We start from the raw sequence: 20,236 nt of genomic DNA on the forward strand, positions 1-20,236 counted from the left end.
ATTATTTGCTTAATTGTTGAAGTAGCATTTTGCAACACACACTGCTTTAACATAGTTCCTTTCATATAATCTGGTACTCCTGCTCGAGTGATAGCAGCTGTTAACTTGTCAACATATTCTCCAAATGATTCATCCTTTCCTTGTTTTAAGCCCATATACAAAGGTACTCCTCCTGGCTCCTTAACTCTGTCTAAAGCCCTTCTAACAAGATCCATTGCCTCTCTAATTTTATCTGGGCCAAGATGAACTTGTGCCTCAGGACGTGTATACGCCCCCATGCCCATTAATTCTTCTATAGTGACACCATACAAAGGATCTCCGGGCAGCCGTTGTTCTGCTACACTTTCATGAACTAACGCTTGCCAATGTGCATTAAATAACAATTGTTGATGTTCAGGCAATATCATACTAGTTATAGATCGGAGATCAGATGGCAGTAAAAGATGTGTATACCAAAAATAATCTAACATTTGTTTAGTTGGTTCAGCATGTAATCCAAATTCACTGACTGTACTTCGCAATTGTGCGAAGAATTTCCAATCTAATGCAGTAATAACAGCGTTCATTCCTCCCTGCCCATCCAGATTATAAGTAACGGGAAAAGCATACGAATCCACAGCCTGCAGTCCATGAGAATCACCCTGCTCCATACAGTGCTTAGCAAATGCAGCCCAAGTTTCTCTCCGCTCTTTTACCACGGCCTCCGCCAGGTCACTGAATGCCCCAGGGACAGGTTCTTTGGTCGAGTGAGCAGGAGGAGGAGGTTTGAACCTAGGGTCAGTCTGACTGCTAGGCACATCGGCCAGGGGAGGTGGTGCAGTAGGAGCTGCAGATGTCTCTGATTCTAGCAACCTGTCTGTATTTATTTTAGAAAGATCAGAGGGCACAGCGGGGAGGTGAACTGTCTGCATAGCTGGGGGAGAAGGCTTATAAGAAAACCAGTCAGCATTCTTATACTCTTTATTCTGCTGTCTCACATTTAGTGCTTGCTCTGCTGCTCTGCGTTCAGCCTCATGTTGCAACAATGTATTATAAACCACCCTCCAAAGCTTTCCTAGCTTTTTTGCAACTTTATCATCATCTAAAACAGCCTCCCATATTTTATCACCAAATTTACGCCACTCCTCTAAGGAATGCACAGTATGAGGATTAACAAAACACCCTTTTTCATTACAATAATCAAGTAACCCAGGAAGTTCCTTTTTTAAATCTAACTCTTTAACCCCCTTTTTCTGTAAAAATTCAGAAAATAAACTATGTGCTGCTTACCTATCCATACCTACATCAGCGCTGTTGCAACCCTTTCAAGGTCCGGCCGCACGTACAGCAGAGCTTGACTATACAACGCTCCGGGTCCGAAGTTGCACCTTTATGCCAACTTTTTTCCACAGTTGCACCTTTATGCCAACTGTTTTCGACCAGCCTCGCTGCTAAGGCTCCGACACCTTGCCATCTCAACCGTGATTCCCCCGTTTCTTTAAATCCAGTCGAGAAGTCTTCTTTAAGCCGAGAAGCCCTCTTTTAGTAGAGTCAAAGTCGAGTCGGAGTCGGACGTCGGGGTCACCATTTGTTGTAGACGACGGGATAAAGACACTTTTAGACCACAAAATTGATCAATAACTTATCCAACTTTATTGCTGCAGGCTTTGTGCTTATAAAGGTTACAAATTAGCTTCATACATATTACAAAAGCTAAGCTCATCATTGGCTTCTAATTACCTAAGTTATATTTGCTCAAATGATGATTCTTTACCCTTCTTATGGTTACTTGTTTGCTATTTGCTCAGTTTTCCCATCCGCTATATCCTTTTCTTCTGTCACGTACCCAGTTTCTCAAACACTGTGACCTTCTAATAGTTTTCTCTTACCGTGGGACCAGAGCTATAGCATCTCTCTCATGTCCTCTTTCTATCAACCATGTTTCTGCAATACTTTCCACACTACATGATTCTCTACAGCCTTTTATTAGTAACTGACAGCCAACCACTTCGTGCTATAGGACCTAAATTCCTCTCATACAGCCAAGTGACAAAAATTCTGAAATTTGAAATTCTTTTGTGAAAATTGTTTAATAGTCCAGGCTTTACTTTGCAGAAATTCTATAGGTTCATTCTGTACTCCGGACCCGTGAGATTGAGCACTCCTATTCATCTGTTCCAACTTGGAGACTAAGCCTACGTTCAAAAGTAGGATGCTGACCCCCTGTATGCTGACTGCAAAGAGATTATGATTACTTACAGCCACAGCAGAGCATGCAAGTGCCCCTGGTTGACCCAATGATGCAGGAACAGCTGGAACCTATTCCGATCTCATCACTAAAGATGGATATGATCACAGTTCCCATGTGACATCACATCCTCCTCTGTGACATCGCATGTCTCCTATGACATCACATCCACCTCTGTGACATCACATCCTCCTCTGTGACATCACAGCCTCCTATGTGACATCACATCCTCCTATGTTACATTGCATCTCTTATGACATCACAACCTTGTCTGTGACATCACAGCTCTCCTGTGAAATCACATCCTCCTCTGTGACATCCCATCCTCCTCTTTCACATCACATCCCTCTCTGTGACATCACGTCTCCTATGACATCACATCCTCCTCTGTGACATCACATCCTCCTCTGTGACATCACATCCTCCCTGTGACATCACATGTCTCCTGTGACATCACATCCTCCTCCGTGACCTCATATCCTCCCTGTGACATCACATCCTTCCTGTGATATCACATCTCTTCTGTGATATCACATCATCCTGTGACATCATCCCTGGTGGCTGCCTGAGGATTTTTCCAGTCGTAGATGTTATCACAAAAAAGAAACTCTCTCTATTATATAGGCATGAAAACTGGAATCCTGATGCCTTCAAATCTTCAGCAAAAACCACGATTCAAACTACGAGCACTGCTCTTCTGTTACCACTGAGCCAGTTGTAGGCAACTGTGATTTAATAAAGCAGCAACAATGGGCCCAAACCCATGGTGTCCTTCAGATGCGCCACGTCCTGAGCAGACTGTGTCCTGCTTGTCCTGCCCTGCTGCCTGCAGGACAACTTCCCCCTCGGCACACCCCCAGCCCCAGCCTTGTTTGGGAAGCTGAGTTCTGGCTGAGGCTTTCCCCAGGAGAAGCCTCATTTCTCTCTCCTCAGGGCAGTCCTCCCAGCACCCAGCCAAGATAGGCCCCAGCTCTACCTCCCCAGGGGTGTCCAGGCATCCCACGAGGAGTCTGCTGTTAGTGCATGACAACCTCACATCACCAGAATGGATTTGGAAGGCTTTCCAAGCAGAGGGAGCCAGAGAGAAACCTCAGGGCTCCCAGAGGGACTAGAGGACAAACAGGGAGTCGGGGTCACCGCCCCCATGGCGGAGGATGGGCCTCCGCTGTCCCTCTCTTGCACCGGTAGCATGTTTCCATCTTTTCTGCCCTGGGGAAAAAGTATCCTTTGACTTGGAAGAGCTGATTAGCATCATCTTGTGATGCCCTGGGAGGGGATTAGTTTTGACTCAATCACCTACAGGAAAGTTTGGAGACCTCCCTCAGTGTGCCCTGTGCCGGTGCTGAGCACATGGAGGGAAACACACCAGGAGTCAGACGACCCTGCCCAGAAGAACTGACTGCCTGAAATAAGGTTTTGCATTTTCTCTTTTTTAAAACCCAGTTCCTTCCTCAATATTGCCTCTGGCACGAGTGGCTGAGAAGGGATAAACCAGGACAGAAACCAAGCCATCAGGGGAAGGGCAAGATGATGAAAGGGTGTTAGTTGCTGCGATTTTTTTTGGGAAGAAGTAGACTGTTAACTTGAGATAGAAATTTGCAATATACCATGGAACCTTATTCAAAGTCCAGCTGGAAAATACCTTAGTGTTAAGAGTGTGAAATAAATCCTAAAGTGGCATCAACTATGTCATTTTCTCTTTATTCACAATCAGTAATTAAACATAACTCAGAAGTGATCTCACTCTGTGCTCCAGTGACATTAACATTAGAACAATATTGTCACTGTCTGCTGGTCTCTTGTGCTCCTCACTGACAGGCACTTGGTGCACCCCTGGATATCCTGCTAATGAGGTAAAAAACTAACCCTTCGAAAGTTCCAGATTTTCCTCACCTGTTTGGACACAGTTGGACAAACTGGACTAAGTTATGACTTGAAAGCCATCTGCTGGATTTAACATTAATTATTCTTTGTATTGATTGTAGAAGAAAAAAGCTCACACAACACAATCTCTGTGGACCCAACAGAGAAAACATCCCCAGGGTCTTGTTAGAGCACAAACCTGCAAACAGGGATGACAGGTCAGAGAATCACAGAATCATCAAGATTGGAAGAGACCTTCCAGATCTTCTAGTCCAACTGTCAACCCAGCACCACCAGAATCACCCCTAAACCCCATCCCAAAGCGCTACATCCAGATGCCACCTGAATGCTTCCAGACACTCCACCACCTCCCTGGGCTACTTGTTCCAATGTCTGAGCACTCTCTCAGTGGAAAAAGGGTTTTTGAATACGTAATATGAACCTTGCCCGATGCAATTTAAGGCCGTTTCCTCTCTTCCTGTCACTAAAGGCTTTCCAGAAGACACCGACCCCCACCCCACTAAAACCTCCTCTCAGGTCATTGCAGAGAGCAATGAGGTCCCCCCTGAGCCTCCCCTGCTCCAGACTCAATCAGCCCAGTTCCCTCAGCCGTCCCTCAGCAGACATGTTTTCCAGAGCCTTCCCCAGCTCCGTTCCCTTCTCTGGACACGCTCCAGCCCCTCAAGGGCCTTTTGGCACTGAGGGGCCAGAACTGGACACAGCACTCCAGGTGGGGCCTCCCCAGTGCCCAGCACAGAGGGGCAATCAGTTCTCTGCTCCTGCTGGCCACACTCTTCTCCACAAAGGCCACGATGCCCTTGGCCTTCTTGCCCCCCTGGGCACACTCTGTCTTGTCCTGTCACTCCAGGCCCTTGTAAATAGTCTCTCTCCATCTTTCTTGTTGGCTCCTTTCGGGCACTGGAAGGCCACAATTAGGTCACCCCAAATCCTTCTCTTCTCCAGCCTCAACAGTCCCAATTCTCTCAGCCTTTCCTCACAGCAGAGCTGCTCCATCTCTCTGATCCCCTTGCTGCTCCCCTCTGCACTCGCTCCAGCAGGTCCATGTTGTTCCTGTGCTGGAGCCCAGAGCTGGAGGCAGCTCTGCAGGTGGGGCAGCATTACAGCCATGCATGTTCCAGCAAGGACATGGTGGAACCTCATGGAACCAAGGACCATTGGGACACTGCAGGGCCTTCTGGAGCCAAAGGAGCTCTGGGACACTATGGAATCTCATGGAATCAAGGCAGCACTGTCACCCTGGGAAAACTCCTGGAATTCAGGGCCCATTGTGACACTGCAGCTCCCCATGTGTCCTAGTTAGGACAGCTGAGATCAGTTCATCATGGTGGGTGTAACTCAAAACTGTATTCTATAGCCTTCCATGTCATTTCCCAGAAACTAGACTATTGTTGTCAATAGACTATTCGCACCCTCTGCCCATAGAGCCTGACTCCTCAGGCTATAAACTAGGTGTTAAGAGACCTGTGAGATAGGAGGATGTTTCTGTCCTCACACCCTTTGTGAAACTCCCCGCCCTGAGGGGAGTACCAAGCATTCCTGCCTGAACTGGAGGATATATAATCTTGGAGTTTTGGAACATTTTTCAACCCACTCGTGGGATCCAGAGGAAGGCTGCATCTCATCGCTCTCAACCAGACTTAGACCACCACTGGACTGCGATCACCAGTTCTGGCCAGACTGCAGCAGCTCTCCCACCAGCAGGTTCTTCCCCTCTCCCTTTACTTTGGACTCAAACAGGGCCCAAGGAACACCACTTTGTTCAGGCCCCAGGGCACTGGGTTATACATTTGGGTTTTTGTGGGTTGAGACCAATTGTTGGTTTGTATTATTGTACTTACTGTATTATTTTAATAAATTGTTATTCTGACTTATAATCTCTCCTTTGAGTTGAGTTCATTCCCCCTGCCGGTTAACTTTTAAACCAGTACACCATGGAACAAAAGGAACCCTGGGATGTTGCAGAAACTCTTGGAACCAAGGGACCATTGTGACATTGAGGGGGCTGATGGAATCAGGAGTCCATTGGGACAATCGAGGGCCTCATGAAATCAAAGGAATTCTGGGAAACTCTCGAACTTCCTGGAACCAAGGGTTCCTGCTGACATGTGTGTCCTCCTGGAACCAAGGGAGCCTGGAGATATTTCTGAACCTCCCAGAATCCAGGGGCCATTGGGACCCTGCAGAACCTCCTGCATTCAAGTGCTCCTTGTGAAACTGCAGGCTCTCCTGGAACCCAAGGATTCCTGGAACACTGCAGAGCTCACGGAACCAAGGGGCCACTGTCCCACTGCAGCTCCTTCTGAAGCACAAGGGACCCTGGGACAATGGGAAATCTCTGAGAATCCAAAGGGCATTTGGGGACTGAAGGGCCTCGTGGGACTAAAGGAACCTTTGGAGACTGTGGAAGCTCATGGAATCCAGGGGCCATTGGGACATGTGGGGCCTCCTGGACACAAAGGAACCGTGAGAATTTCTGTGGGAACAAGTTAAGGCAGCAGTAGCTGCATTCAGTTAATCAGGATGCAGAAGGAGTGCTTTGGCCTTGACTGGTGTTTTCCATCCAGAGAGTGCTGTTTGCCAAAGTGGAAACCACTTGGAACGCTCAGCATGGTAGCCTGTGTTTTTCTCTGCTGGCTGAACACAGCCAGCACATGAGGGGAGGGGGATGTGTAGAATCAGAGCACTGCTTTGGATTATCTGTTGTCGTAAGATATGTACGTGGAAATTGTTTTAATATGTGTTTAAATTTTCCTTGAAAATACAACTGATAGAAAACAATGTAAAAGAAAACAAGAAGGAAAAAAAGAAAAAAAGAACAAAAGGAAGAAAAAAGAGAAAAAGGAGAAAAAAGATAAATAAGAAAAGAAAAAAAGAAAAAAGAAAAAAAAGGAGAAAAAAGAAAAAAGAAAATAAGACAAAAAAGAAAGAAAAAAGAGAAAAAAGAATAAAAGGAAAGAAAAAAAAAGAGGAAAAAAAAGAGATAGAAAACAAAAAAACCCATAAATGTGGTTTTATCACTTGTGCCTATACCAGGCACAAGAAATGTGTGCTCTGTATTATAAATCATAGTTTTAAAATAAAAAAGGGGGAATGTGACACCCCAAATAGACAAAGCTGTATTTACTCTTAGTTTTTTGAACTTGAATAAACAAGTATTGAACAAAAACCCACAAGAAGACACCTAATGACAAGATCCTATCGAGTGTTCAGTGTGGGGAAGGGCTGTGCTTGTGTTCTGTCTCCCAAAGGACCCTGCTGGCTTCCAGCCCTTCTGATGGAACCTTATCCTGAGTGGACCTGGCCTGCAATCCGATCCTGCAGATGCAGAGGCTGTCCCTCAAGAATCCCAGGAGGAGGCAGGGAATGCTGAGCAGAGCAAGCCCTGCCCGGATGTCCCATCGGGAAGACACTGTTCTAGGGGGAATTCAATGGGTCTACCAATTCTTTCTGACTGGCTTAATGACTCAGCCGTGGTGTGTCCCTGTCACTCAATCCCTTCTTGGTCACACCTGACGTTGTGATTCGTCTGACCCTGTAAGTAATCCTTGTTATTTTACTTGTATCACAGATCAAAACGTACCTACCCTCCATTGATCATTAATAATTCCCATGGGCAGAAGAGCCACACTGGGGCTCCCAGGGAAGCAGAAGCTGGGAGGATGATGCAGGATACAGTGAATTAAGGAAACTGTGAAATGCAGAAATCCTCAGTGGATGGCTGATTGCTTGGATCATCTCTGCAGCAACCCCAGCAGCTGCCGCAGCCACGGCTCCTGCTGCACTGGCCATTCAGTGCAGGCCATGCCTGCAGTGCCAGTGTGTGGGCACTGTGGCAGCATCAGGAGCAGGGGTTCAGAATCTGTCTGGTTTCAATATTCTAAGTCCTCTGGAAGCACATGGGACAAGCCCCAAGACAAGGAGCCCGGGTCCTGGCCCTCTTGGCCGTGAACTCTGCGTGTCCAAACAAAACAGGGGCAGAGATGGGACCAAGCGGAGTCACTCTGCACCTGCCCTAAGTTCATGGGAATGCAAAGGGAGGATGGACCTTGGTTGAGTGCTTGGAGAGAGAGAAGGTTGTTTCTCCAAGTGCAAATGCACTTGAACCAGCCTGCATGACCAGCCTGTGTTTTCCTCTGGTGGCTGAACACAGCCAGCACATGAGGGGAGGGGAATGTAGGGGATCAGGGCACTGCTTTGGGGCCATGTTGGGAATTCCAGTGGACTAAAAGACAAACACGGGGTGCTGCTCACGAGAGAAGAGGAATAAAAGGGGACACAGAAAAGTGTTGGCAAACAAGTCCTAAAATGGAACTCTGTGTGTGCAGCCTCATTTTATCCTTCAACAACCAAAGGAAAAGGGGTAAAAAGTGGGGGTTGGGACCCCAAAACTGTTTGCCGGGGGAAATGGGGATTGAGGGGACAAGGGAAAGTGGAAGGAAAAGGGAGAAGGGTGGAAAACGGAGGGTGGGCTGGTGGGTCTGACGGTCCCATGGGAGTCTTTGGGCACAGGCAGGTTGGCAAAGGGGAGTGGCTCCCCTGAGCTCCCAGCTTCCTGTGGGGTGCTGGGGGCTGCTGGATCCAATCTCAGCCTTGGATTATACCAACAGTTTCAGTTCAGAGGAATTACAGAGGTGTGACTGAACCACTTTTGTCCCCAAGCTTTTAACGACGGTAAATCAGATCTATTGATAGAAATGAATTTTTTAGGGTTAGAAATGATCAGACAGAAGATCTTCATCAGAATTAATTACTGCACAGTAGAAACACTAAATATACCAGGAGTACAGGACAAGATAGGACAGTGCTCTACACTAATGCAATTGTTGAAGCAATTCTACTCAAGCTGGTACAAAAGCAATAATTCTTAATTAGAGATGGATAGAACTCCCTCAGACCAATGCTCGTGGGGAGATCTCTGCTCTCAACCTCCAGAACTGACCTTGGGGGACCCCCAGCCAAGGCAGGAATCTCCACACACCCCCCAAAAAGGGTTCTGTTGGAAGAACCTGCCCCTGTGAAAGGGGACTGGTCCTTTCTGGTCAAAAGGGATGGAATGACAGTCACTGGACTCCAGGGGTTGCCTCACCATCAGGGGCTTCGATCGGGGTGGAAGCAGCGGCTGAAGCTCTTCCTGCAGTCAGGGCACTGGCAGGGCTTCCCTTACTGGTGGGTCCATTGGTGTTTGGTCAAGTTAGAACTCTGGGTGAAGCTCTTCCCACACTTGTAGGGCCTCTCCCCAGTGTGGATGCGCCGGTGCCTGATGAGGGTGGAGTTCATGTTGAAACCCTTCCCGCAGTCGGTGCAGCGGAAGGGCCTCTCATCCGTGTGCATCCGCTCATGCAGGAGGAGATGTGAGCTGGTCTGAAACCTCTTCCCACATTCCAAGCACTTGTAGGGCCGTTCCACAGTGTGGATGCGCTGGTGGTTGCTGAGGCTGAAGCTGTTCCTGAAGCTCTTCCCACATTCCCTACACGTGTAGGGCCGTTCCCCAGTGTGGATGCGCTGATGTTGGATCAGGGTGGAGCTGTCCCTGAAGCTCTTCCCACAATCATTACACATGTAGGGTCGTTCCCCACTGTGGATGCGCTGGTGTTTGATCAGGTGGGAGCTCTGGTTGAAGCTCTTCCCACATTCCCCACATGGGTAGGGACGTGCCCCAGTGTGGATGTGCTGGTGTCGGATCAGGTCGGAGCTCTTCCTGAAACTCTTCCCACATTCCAAACACCGGAAGGGTTTCTCCCTGCTGGGAGGCTGCTCAGGGACCACCAGCTCAGAGCTCCCCCTCAAGCTCCGGCCGCCTTCCCGGCACAGGCTGGTTCTTTCCTCCTCAGAGCACCCTGGGCTGGCTTTGGAGCCCCTCCTGCGGGGGGATCTCCGGCCCTTTTCCTCCCCGCTGCCTTCCTGCGCCGGGGAGCCCTTCAAAACGGCCTCTCCCACCAGGGTCTCACGGGGGGATTTGTCCTCCGGGCTCTCCCTCCTCAGCTCGGGGCCTGGGGCAGGAAGCAAGAAGGACAGGCAGGGGATTTGCCTCCGGCCCACAGGGAAGGCCAAGGACATCCCCCCAACTCCGGCCCCGGCAGGACGGCGGCGCCAGCGGGGTTGTCCTGCAGCCGGGGCCATGCTGGGCTGACAGAGCCAGCACAACACCCGCCCAAAGGGACACTGACTTCCTCCTCACCTGCCTGGGGGGCCCAAGGCATCTTCCTCGCAGCCTCCTCCTCCATCCGCCCAAGCTTTGGGAATGAGAAATCCTGATGGGGGGGAAAACAAGGGCTGAGCGCGTTGGCTTGGGGGTTCCTCCTGCCCAAGTCCATCTCTAGAACTCACCGGGCATCCTGTGTCCATAAAAATTTCCAAAACACCAAGGTTCAGCCCAGAAAAACCCAAACAACCGACATTCAGTTAAAAAAACTCTCAGAAATAGCAAGAAGTCCGCCACCCTCCAAAAGGTGAGATTCAGCCAAAAAATACTTCAAAATATGAGGATTAACCCAAAAAATCTCTCCCAGAAGTTCCCACTCTCTGCTCTCTCCCCTCTGGGGTTCAGAGGGTCTCTCGTCTCTGAGATGCTGGGGGTCCCACCTAGAGATGCTGGGAGTGTTGGGGCTCCTAAAGGTCTTTTCTCCTCTGACTCTCACCTTTGGGTGCCACGTTCCCAGACATTTCCCCTCTCCGGGTTCTCCACTTTGTTGTCTCGAGGATCCCAAGGCTCCCCACAATCCAGGCTTCACATTCCCTGCGCCCCCCGTTTCAGGTTCTCGGGGCTCCCGGGGCTCCTCCCTCTCCGTGCTCCCCCCTCCAGGCTGCCGGGGGTCCCCCAGCTCCGCCATCGCCCCGCTCCGCCCTCCACACTCGGCAGCTCCCGGGCTCCACACCCACCCCTGGCACTCCCAGGGGGCCCCAAACCCGCTGTGTCCCCCCCCGCCGGCACCGGGCTGACAATGGAGCTGGTGGGGCCTGACCCAGCAACACCAACCCCCACCACGGGATGGACCCGCATCCCCCCACCCACCGCCGGGGCTCTGCCCCCAACCCAGCCCGGCACCCCCAAAAAACACCTCCTGTCCACCCCCAAGAGCCCCCAGGGGTGGAGCAGCAAAAGCAACAGCAGGAAAACAATTGCCATCCCCCATCCTGTGGGTGCCCGGGAAGGGGAAGTCATCCCAAATATCCTGGGGGGAGTGCGGGGGGTCGGGACATACTCGGGTTGCCAGCACAGATTTCCCTGCAAAGTCTGCAGTGAGTCAAGCTCTGGTAAGGAGACTGTGCCCCATGCATGGGATTGCAGAGGGGCCCTCAGGTCCCCAGCAGGAATCAGAAACCAGGAATATACAAAAAAGCCCACCCTGAAGAGTTCTGGGGAGTGTCCTGTAGGGAGGGGACAGTGTCACCCCACCAGGGCAGGGCTGGCAAGTGGGAGGCTGCTCCAGGGCTCTGCAAGAGGCCTCGTGCTCTGCTCGGCCCCAGCACTGCCTGGTACCAACACCCCCGGCTGCCCCCGGCCCTGGGCAGCTCTGCTGCCACAGGCTGTGCCCTCACCGTGGCCCTGCAATGGCCCTGCCTGTCCCTCACCCGTGGCCCTGCCCTTGGCCCTGTCCCTTGGCTCTCTCTCTGCCAGCTCAGTGTGGGGCACACGGGCTGGGGGTCCCTCCCAAGCCCCCCGGGCAGCCGGCGTTGGCTGGGGGGATGTGAGGGCTGGGCCTGCTCAGCACAGCCCCGGCCTCGTGCCCAGCGCCTCTTTCCTGCCCCACACAAGAGCTTCCTGGCCCCCCCAGGGCTCCCCTGCTGCTGCCTCTGCTCCTGGCCCTGCCTTTGCTGCTCCCTTGGCTGGGGCAGCGGCTGCAGGGGGGGATGGCAGCAGCTTCAGCTCCACGGCACTTCCTGGGGGGAGCTCAGCCCGGGGGGACGGGCAGGGACCTGATGGGGATGGACAGGGGCCCAGCAGGGACAGCCAGGGCCTGTAGGGAAGGCACAGGGACAACCTGGACCCCCACACTGCCACCGCTGTCTCTGCTCCTCCTTGCAGGCTCCGTGGCCAGGCACAGTTTGTGTTCCTGGGTGCCCACCATCTCAGCACTTGGAGACGCTCAAATCAGCGCCCGCAGCTCTGCAGCAAAGCCCCAGCTCACCTGGCACACAGGGGATGGACACAGCACCTGCTCGGGGATGGGCACTGACAGCTTCGTGTCTTCCCCACCACGGGGCTCTCCTTCCTCAGCAGCACCTCTGCCTTGCACTTATTCTCAGGCTCATGTTGCCGGTGTATTTTGGTGCTAAAAAAAATCTCCAGGAGTAGTTAATTAGGGGTGAGATAAGAAAGGGTTTATTCTGCCAAGGCAAGATATTACAGGACGCATGCCGGCTGTGCCTGAGAGGTTACATTTTATAATACCATCCATCCAATACCATCCACCCCAGATGTGCCCACTCTGCGGCCTTTCCTCTGATCCGCCCCGGGTCCACCCCCGTAAAATGAGTCGGGGGTGCATTTTGGGACCCCTCCTTTCTCCATCTTCATCATCATCAGAGCACAAAGGGTACATAGTTACCTAATTCCTGACCTATTCTGTGGTTTAGGCCCAGATATGCTGTTCTGTCAACCGTCTAGGCCTTGCCTTGACAAAAGACTAAACATTTCTATTAGATTTGGGGTAAGAGGATTAAGGAATATATAAACAAGGGTGCTAGAGAGAGGGAAAGGAACAAGGGACAAGGGGGGGGAAGGTTGCTGCTTTTAAAACTTACTTATAAAACTTACAATTCTTACAAATATTAGAAAAATAAAAAAAACATTAGGGGCTTAAGGCATCACTCACCTCAGGGACAGCTCTGGGCTCACCTCTGCGCCACTTCTCAGCCTCACCTCAGGGCCTGGGCTCAAGGACAGGAACCTGCAGGGAAGGGAGATGATGTGCAAGCTGAGGGCTGCCTGCTTGCACTGGCCTCTGGGCTTCTTTCTCCTTCTACAGCCATCCCACAACTTAGCCTGCTTTTCTAACACCACACATTTACAGACTAACCATGGAGATAGATATGGACAGACATCTCTATCACCCTGGGGATAGAGCCTCAAGCATGTGCTGCCATAGGAATGGCAATCAGAGAATCACAGAATCAGCCCAGTTGGAAAAGACCTCCGAGAGGTCCAACCCTGGATCCAACCCCACCGTGCTTCCCAGACCATGGCACTGATGCCACATCCACTCTCACCTTCAACACCTCCAGGGACGCTGACTCCACCCCCTCCCTGCCCAGCCCATTCCAAGGCCTGATTACTCTCTCAGCAAAAAATTGCTTCCCAATATCCAACCTAAACCTCCCCTGGCACAGCTCAAGACCCAGCCCTCTTGTCCTACTGCTGCTGCCTGGCAGAACAGCCCCACCCCCACCTGGCTCCAACCTTCTGGCAGGGACTTGCAGACAGTCAGGAGGTCTCCCCTGAGCCTCCTCTTCTCCAGCCTCAACAACCCCAGCTCCCTCAGCCTCTCCTCACACCACTTGTGCTCCACTCCCTTCCCCAGCCTCGCTGCTCTTCTCTGCACCTGCTCCAGGCCAGGATCCATTGGCCCTCTTGGCCACCTGGCCACACTCTGCCTCCTCTTCAGCTTCCTGTCCATCCACACTCCCAGCTCCCTTTCCGCCTGCCTGCTCTCCAGACACTCTGGCCCCAGCCCGGGGGGCTGACGGGGCTTCTTGTGGCCAAAGGGCAGGACCCGGCCCTTGGCCTGCTGGAACCTCATCCCCTTGCAATCAGCCCATGGATCCAGCTGGGCCAGGTCCCTCTGCAGAGCCCTCCTGCCTTCCAGCACATCAACACACCCCCAGCTTGGTGTCACCTGCACATTTGCTGATGAAATGCCTGGTTCTGCAGCAGCTGCAGATGCTCAAGGGGCAGCAGGACCAAGTCAGGGGCCTGGGGGGGCCTGAGTGGCTTTGGGGTGTGGGATGGTCTTGGGGGAGCTGGGGAGGGGCTTTGGGGACTGGGGGTACAGACCAGGACAGACCAGTACACACAGATTGTCCTGGGACACCTGAGCCCCCCTCAGTGCTCTCTCAGTACAGCCCAGTGCCCCCAGTACAGCCCACTGTGTTCCTGTCCCAGGGTGCCGGGTGATCCCTCTGTGGGCGGGGGGGACTTGACAGGGGGCTGGGAGAGATTTAGGGGGATCTGGGGGTGTTGGATGAGGATTTTGGGGGGTTTGGGGGGCTTTGGGTGCATTTAGTGGAGTTAAAAGGGGTTTTCAGGGGTAAAAAGGATCTGTGGGGGTAGGAGATTAAAGAGAAAATGGGAGTTAGGGGACATTTGGGGGAGGTTAAAAAGGTCTGGGGGGGGAGAGGAGGGGAAGTACCATGAGCAAGTGAGTCCTGAGACCACCCTGGTGTCCCCAAGACCCTCTTGGTGTCCCCAATTGCCCCTTTGATGCCCCGAGACTCCCCTGGTGTCTCTCATGTCCCCGGGGCCTCCCAGTGGCTCCAATTCCTCCCTTGACACCCCCAATTCCACTGTCCCCAACCCCTCCTCACTTTCCACAAACCCCATCCCTGATGTCCCCAAACCTCCATCTCACCCCAGGAGCCCCCCCTGGATCCTCTGACGCCAAACACCCCCCCCCCCCCCACTCTCACAGAAAGGCCAAGGGCATCTGAGGACAGTTGCCCTTGGGGACAGTTGGGGGGCTTTACAGGGAACTGGGGGATTACTGGGGGATACTGGGACACACTGGGGGGAACCAGGGGGCACTGGGAGGGACTGGGAGGTTACTGAGGGATACTGGGAGGGCACTGGGAGGGACTGGAGGTGAACTAGGGCACACTGGGGGACACTGGCAGAGAACTGGGGAGTTACTGGGGGATTACCAGGACACACGGGGGAACACTGGGAGGTTACTGGGCCATACTGGGGGTTACTGGGTGCTCACCGGAGGATCACTGGGCCATACTGGGGGGCAGTGGGAGGTCGTTGGGATATACTGGGGGCACTGGATCCCCTTACCCAGATGTGCTATATCTCCCCCCAGGATTTTGAAAGGCATCCCTAGGACCCTTCGGTTTGGGGCTGGGGGACCCCCTGCAACCCACTGCTGGGCTTTAGAAGACCCCACAAAATCCCCTCAAAACCCCTGAAACCCCCTCAGAATTCCATCCCTCGACACGTCAAAACCTCCTCAAGGGCCCCTCAAATCCCCTCAGAGATCTCATCCCTCCCCAGCACCCCCTAAACCCTCTCAGTGATCCGCAAAACCCACCTGGGAGCCCTCGAGCCCATTCAGGGATCCCCCAGTCCCCCTCAGGAACCCTCAAAACCGTCTAAATCCCCGTAAACTCTCTAGAGACCCCAAAACTGCCTAAAAGGTCCCGCAAAGCCCCACACGACCCCCAAACCTACTCAGAGACCCCCAAAACCCACCTGGCATCCCCCAAATCTCCTCAGAAACCAAAACCCTCGTCAGAGACCCCCAAACCCCCTCAGGAACCTTCAACCTCCCTCCTGAGTCCCCTCAGAAAACCAAACCCCCTCAGGAACCCCTCACAACGTCCCCGGAGACCCCCGAACCCCCCCGCTAAACCCTCCCGAGCCCCCCGGGAGACTCACAGCGCTCAGAGCGAACCGCAGGCCCCGCCGCCATCACCGAGTCCCGGCTGCGCGCGCACCGCGCTCAGAGAACGCCGCCGCAGCCAATCAGCGCGCGGCCACGCCCCCGCAGCCCCGCCCCCGGCCCTGCCGCGTTGGCTGCCGGGAATCGGTGATGGCGGCGGGTCGGTCGGTGAGCTCTGAGTGCGGGCGGGGGGTGCGGGAGAGCGGGGTCTGGGGATCCCCTCGGGGGCTGCGGGGAGCGCGGCTGGGGGGGGAAAGGCTGGAGGGATCGGGAGGGTTTAGCGCGGGGGGTTCGGAGGTTCCCAAGGGTCAGAGCGCAGGGCCTTGGAACCGTCTCGGGGGCCGCGGGGCCCGGGGGGCCTCCCAAGAACCCGGAAGGGTGATTCGATTCGTGAGAAAGTCCCTCGGAAAAAAAAATTCAAAACCACCCAACCAAAAAAAGAATCCTAAGAAAAGGAAAAGTGAGAAAAAGGCCAGGAAAAAACTGCAAGGGCCAGAATGATTTCATTGCTTTGCTTCAGTTTTTCCCTGGTCTCCTCCTTCTCAGAATCTTTGCTCCCTTCCTTTACAGAAAGCTCTTCTGCTGTTCTGTGGTTTTGTGGTCCCTTAGGGGCTTTTCGGCGTCCCTGAGGAGATTTTGGGGGGCCCCATAAGGGCTTTGGGAATCCCTGAGGGAGTTTTGGAGTTTCCAAGGGAATTGGGAGGGCCTTGGGGGCTTGGGGGGGGTGTCTTTGAAGCAGTTTTGAAGGTTTCTAGGGGGATTTAGGGAGTCACAGACGGTTTTGAGGGTCCCTGAGGGGGTTTTTGGGGTCCCTGAAAGGGCTTGGGGGGTCCCAGGTGGGTTTTGCAGGTCACTGAGAGGGTTTAGGGGATCCTGGGGGGGAGTTGTGGTGTCTGAGGGGATTTGGGGTGTCTTTGACGAGGTTTCGATGGGTCCAGAGGTGGATTTCTGAGAGGATTTCAGGGGTTTTGAGAGGATTTTGGGGGGTCTCCGTGTCAGTCCTGTCTGGCCACGGCCAACTAAAACTCCTATAAGGCCATTTCCCATCCCACCACAGCGCCTCTGCCAGCCCAGCAGACAGACTCCAGGGAAAGGGGATCCCAATTCCCCCCTCAAACCCCAGAGACTCCCAAAACTTAGCACACAGAGACCCCAAAGGAAGGGGGGGCTGGGTGTCCCCTAAAGCCCAGCAGTGGGGTTCAGGGGATCTCCCAGCCCCCAGGGGAGGGGTCCTGCGGGTGCCCCCAAAAGTCCAGGGGTAAGATGTAGCAGAACCAACTAAGGGTGTCCCAGTGCCCCCAGTATATCCCAATGACCTCCTACTGGCCCTCTGTATGGCCCAGTAACCCCCTCAGTGACCAGCCAGTGTGTCCCAGTGACCTCCCACTGCCCCCCAGTATGGCCCAGTGATCCTCCAGTGAGCACCCAGTAACCCCCAGTATGGCCCAGTAACCTGCCAGTGTCTCCCCGTGTGTCCTGGTAATCCCCCATTAACCCCCCAGTCCCTCCCAGTGCCCCCCCAACTGTCCCCAACGTGTCCCCAGATGCCCTTGGCCTTTCTGTTACTGTGGGGGGAGAGAGCATTTTTGTGGTCAGAGGGTCCGGGGGAGCTCCTGGAGTGAGATGGAGGATTGGGGACATCAGGGATGGGGTTTGGGGACAGTGGGGACAATGAGGAGGGGTGTGGGGACAGTGGAATTGGGGGGAGGCCCTGGGGACATTGGAGACACCAGGGCGGTCTTGGGGTGTTAAGGGGGGAATTAGGGACACCAAGAAGGTCTTGGGAACCCCAAGGGGGTATCAGGACTCACCTGCTCTTGGTGCAGCCCCTCCTCTTTCCCCCTAGACATCATTAACCCCCCCAAATGTCTCCCAACCCCCCTTTTCCTTTTAATCCCCTCCCCCTACAGATCCTTTGACCTCCCAAGACCCCTTTTAACTCCCCTAAATGCACCCAAAGCACTCCAAAACCCCCCAAATTCCTATCCAACCTCCCCCCAAATCTCCCCCAGCCTCCCCTCAAATCCCTTCCAGCCCTCGCCAAAGAGGGATCACCCGGCACCCTGGGACAGGAACACAGTGGGCTGTACTGGGGGCACTGGGCTGTACTGGGAGGGCACTGGGGGGGGCTGAGGTGTCCCAGGACAACGTGGCCCAGCTCCAGGAGAGATCTGGGGAGCAGTGAGGAGGTACTGGTCTGTCTTGGTCTGTACTGGTCTGTCCTGGTCTGTACTGGTCTGTGCTGGTTTGTACCCCCAATCCCCAAATCCCCTCCCCAGCTCCCCCAAGACCCTCCCAGACCCCAAAGCCCCCCAGGCCCCTGACTTGGTCCTGCTGCCCCTTGAGCATCTGCAGCTGCTGCAGAACCAGGCATTTCATCAGCAAATGTGCAGGTGACCCCAAGCTGGGGGTGTGTTGATGTGCTGGAAGGCAGGAGGGCTCTGCAGAGGGACCTGTGTGAGGAAGAGTGTGTCAGCAGGAGCAGGGAAGGGATTGTTGGCCTGGAGTGAGCGCTGGTGAGGCCACCCCTGGAGTGCTGTGTCCAGCTCTGGCCCCTGAGCTGAGGAAGGCCCTGGAGGGGCTGGAGCAGGTGCAGAGAAGAGCAGCGAGGCTGGGGAAGGGAGTGGAGCACAAGTGGTGTGAGGAGAGGCTGAGGGAGCTGGGGGTGTTGAGGCTGGAGAAGAGGAGGCTCAGGGGAGACCTCCTGACTGTCTGCAAGTCCCTGCCAGGAGGTTGGAGCCAGGTGGGGGTGGGGCTGTTCTGCCAGGAAGCAGCAGTAGGACAAGAGGGCTGGGTCTTGAGCTGTGCCAGGGAGGTTTAGGTTGGATATTGGGAAGCAATTTTTTGCTGAGAGAGTAATCAGGCCTTGGAATGGGCTGTGCAGGGAGGGAGTGAAGTCAGCATCCTTGGAGGTGTTGAAGGTGAGAGTGGATGTGGCCTCAGTGCCATGGTCTGGGAAGCACGGTGGGGTTGGATCAAGGGTTGGACTTGATGATTTGGGAGGTCTTTTCCAACGTGACTGATTCTGTGATTCTCTGATTGCCATTCCTGTGGCAGCACATGCTTGAGGCTCTATCCCCAGGGTGATAGAGATGTCCGTCCATATCTATCTCCAAGGTTAGTCTGTAAATGTGTGGTGTTAGAAAAGCGGGCTGAGTTCTGGGGTGGTTGTAGAAGGAGAAAGAAGCCCAGAGGCCAGTGCAAGCAGGCAGCCCTCAGCTTGCACCTGATGTCCCCTCCCTGCAGGTTCCTGTCCTTGAGCCCAGGCCCTGAGGTGATGCTAAGTGCAAGGCAGAGGTGCTGCTGAGGAAGGAGAGCCCCATGAGTGCCCAGGAGAAGCTGTGATTGCCCATCCCCGAGCAGGTGCTGTGTCCATCCCCTGTGTGCCAGGTGAGCTGGGGCTTTGCTGCAGAGCTGCGGGCACTGATTTGAGCGTCTCCAAGTGCTGAGATGGTGGGCACCCAGGAACACCAACTGTGCCTGGCCACGGAGCCTGCAAGGAGGAGCAGAGACAGCGGTGGCAGTGTGGGGGTCCAGGTTGTCCCTGTGCCTTCCCCTACAGGCCCTGGCTGTCCCTGCTGGGCCCCTGTCCATCCCCATCAGGTCCCTGCCCGTCCCCCCGGGCTGAGCTCCCCCCAGGAAGTGCCGTGGAGCTGAAGCTGCTGCCATCCCCCCCTGCAGCCGCTGCCCCAGCCAAGGGAGCAGCAAAGGCAGGGCCAGGAGCAGAGACAGCAGCAGGGGAGCACTGGGGGGGCCGGGAAGCTCTTGTGTGGGGCAGGAAAGAGACGCTGGGCACGAGGCCGGGGCTGTGCTGAGCAGGCCCAGCCCTCACATCCCCCCAGCCAACGCCGACTGCCCGGGGGGCTTGGGAGGGACCCCCAGCCCGTGTGCCCCACACTGAGCTGGCAGAGAGAGAGCCAAGGGACAGGGCCACGGGCAGGGCCACGGGTGAGGGACAGGCAGGGCCATTGCAGGGCCACGGTGAGGGCACAGCCTGTGGCAGCAGAGCTGCCCAGGGTCGAGGGCAGCCGGGGGTGTTGGTACCAGCCAGTGCTGGGGCCGAGCAGAGCACGTGGCCTCTTGCAGAGCCCTGGAGCAGCCTCCCACTTGCCAGCCCCGCCCTGGTGGGGTGACACTGTCCCCTCCCTACAGGACACTCCCCCAGAACTCTTCAGGGTGGGCTTTTGTGTATATTCCTGGTTTCTGATTCCTGCTGGGGACCTGAGGGCCCCTCTGCAATCCCATCCATGGGGCGCAATCTCCTTACCAGAGCTTGACTCACTGCAGACTTTGCAGGGAAATCTGTCCTGGAAGCTGCATCCTGAGCCCCAGGGCAGTTTGTATCCCCGAGTGCTGATCCATCCTGGGGACCCAAGAGATCCTCTGCCACTCCATCCATGCAGCAGGAGTCACCCTGCTGCCCTTGACTCCCTGCAGAGGAACAAGTGCCATGTCTCTGTTTGGGAGAAGCCAGATGCTGCCCCCGGGCCATCAGAAGTGGTGCTGAAGCCTCTTTGAGCCCAGCCCT

General features: G+C 54.3%; 3 protein-coding genes across 4 annotated transcripts in view; 2 read left to right on the forward strand and 1 right to left on the reverse strand.

Annotated features, from left to right (window-relative positions):
- LOC127474822 (zinc finger protein 11-like) overlaps positions 1-20,236 on the reverse strand; it is a 705,018-nt gene that overhangs the window by 637,190 nt on the left and 47,592 nt on the right. The gene's annotated exons all lie outside the window — the stretch shown is intronic.
- Positions 1-20,236, forward strand: part of LOC127474841 (uncharacterized) — a 200,931-nt gene that overhangs the window by 97,540 nt on the left and 83,155 nt on the right. The window contains exon 2 of one of the 2 annotated variants that reach the window (XR_007905994.1): positions 19,006-19,311. The gene's annotated coding sequence lies outside the window, so the exon portion shown is untranslated. The remainder of the gene's footprint in view (positions 1-19,005; positions 19,312-20,236) is intronic. The other variant, XR_007905993.1, reaches the window with a different exon arrangement.
- Positions 1-20,236, forward strand: part of LOC127474859 (zinc finger protein 239-like) — a 128,236-nt gene that overhangs the window by 97,411 nt on the left and 10,589 nt on the right. The window lies entirely within an intron of this gene.

Source organism: Manacus candei, unplaced genomic scaffold, assembly GCF_025592945.1.
Source record: "Manacus candei isolate 608988 ecotype Guabito, Panama unplaced genomic scaffold, ASM2559294v1 h1tg000045l, whole genome shotgun sequence".
Taxonomy (NCBI): domain Eukaryota; kingdom Metazoa; phylum Chordata; class Aves; order Passeriformes; family Pipridae; genus Manacus; species Manacus candei.